This window comes from Branchiostoma lanceolatum, chromosome 5, assembly GCF_035083965.1.
Source record: "Branchiostoma lanceolatum isolate klBraLanc5 chromosome 5, klBraLanc5.hap2, whole genome shotgun sequence".
Lineage (NCBI taxonomy): Eukaryota > Metazoa > Chordata > Leptocardii > Amphioxiformes > Branchiostomatidae > Branchiostoma > Branchiostoma lanceolatum.
This window is the reverse complement of record NC_089726.1, coordinates 638,307-640,280: the sequence shown is the minus strand read 5'-3', so window position 1 is coordinate 640,280 and position 1,974 is coordinate 638,307.

Below are 1,974 nucleotides of genomic sequence, written 5' to 3'. Positions count from 1 at the left end.
TTTGAGAGGTCAGAGGTCTTGACTTACAATAACAGGTGAGTTAGATTTGAAGTAATTTAGCATGATAAGATGACTGGGTTGAGGCTACATTCAGTTCAAGCTGAGTAAGATCAGACTGCAACTGCGAGGCAAAGTTTGATAGAAAAACACGGGGATGGGGTGGAGATTGGCCTGTATCTACACAAGCTCTCAGCCGGAGGTTACTGACCCCCACCCAAGGGTTAAAGGCAGTTACGGACACCGGCTGGACACTAGGAGCGCGATTCGTCAGGCTAGGGTGGAGATTGGCCCTTTTCTTTTGGATAAATGTGGTGGGATCGTGCTGCTCGAGATGTGGCTCTCCTCAAACACAGGCTTTACGTCACACCAGAGAAGACGTTCATATCCGAATGTAGCTGGTATACCGTTACTTATGTTCACCTGAATCGAGTAATGAAATAGATGTAAATTACCTTTGCCGAGGGCGTAACATTTAGGAAAGGAAAAGGAAATGGAAAGGAATCTCGAACCAGTTTAGCTCAAATGAAGTCAATGAACAGATGAGCTACTCTTCCACTGGTCGTGACAGCGGAGACAGACGCTATGTACAGTATTTACAGGTTCATTGTACCGGGGAAATTCCCCTAGCTCTTTTCGACAAGCACAATGAGCAGTGGACCACGGCTTAACGTCCTGTCCTAAGGACTGCGATCTTTAACGGTAGCGTGCATGTCGGGTGAGCGACACAGCCGGGATCGAACCCGGGGCTTTTAGTTCCAGAGGCAAGATCGCTAACCACTGGACTACGCACGCTACGGGCCTACTAGGGGAGCCATTACAAGTCAACAACCATAATAACAAGACCACCACGCCACATCAGCACTGCAGATACGCCAGACACAACTTTCAAAATACACTTACCGTTTCGCCTTCACACGTGGTTATCATCATCATAAGGGGCACCGCCATTCTTGACCATAAAGAGAACATAGTTGAGGCGTTTTGACTGCTGTCTCTCCAACGTGTCCAAAATGTCACCTGTTGATCTGTAACGGGTACAGAGGTTATTACAGTTCCCTCGCTCCCACGCACACCTCTGTGTGTGAATAATGTATGCATGAGAGGACAAGTCATGTGAAACACAGTGTACCTTAAGTGGGTCTTCACGAGTAGTTCTCAGTAGCTGTCGGTCACGAACGTATTGGTTACCGACGGTCAGGGCAAGCGAACTACGCCGTTCTTTACCCATTTGCCTCCTTATGCGTGCTGTTCTTCTTCTTATATATGAATCGATGAAAGTGATATGAGGAAGTGATTTGAGTGTCCATTCTTCGTCAATGAAGTCTCCAAGTATCTAATAAACGGCCGTATTTTATAATACAATGCTAAACTTTCTTCCAACACTAAGGTATTCACGGATCGAATTTTCGACGACCACTGTCGCCTTCTTCAGGATCAATAACGGCGAACTACGCCGTTCTTGACCATATCGAGAGAATCGTGGTGTCCTTTACCCATTTGCCTCCTTTTGCGTGCTGTTCTTCTTCTTATATATGAATCGATGAAAGTGATATGAGGAAGTGATTTGAGTGTCCATTCTTCGTCAATGAAGTCTCCAAGTATCTAATAAACGGCCGTATTTGTTGATCTTGGAATGGACTCTAATGTTCATCCTGGCTACACACCCATGCATCAGCCTCAGGCTGACGGGACGAGTAGAGTTGGCCAAACACAACAACAACAACTCTCTTACTTACTTCTGGATTTACTTCTGGATTTACTTCTGGATTGAATTAATGATTTCTTGGGTGTGGATGGGGGGACGTAGGCACACTTTAGGTTTTTTGTTTTTGTTGTATATATATGCGTATATTTATATAGATCTAATGTTATATCTATAAGTTTGTATTTTTGTTAAGTGGCGTTGGCAAAATAAGTTTTTAAAACTTGAGTGCAGCGCCACTTTGTCTTTGTCTATGTTACTTTGAATAAAAA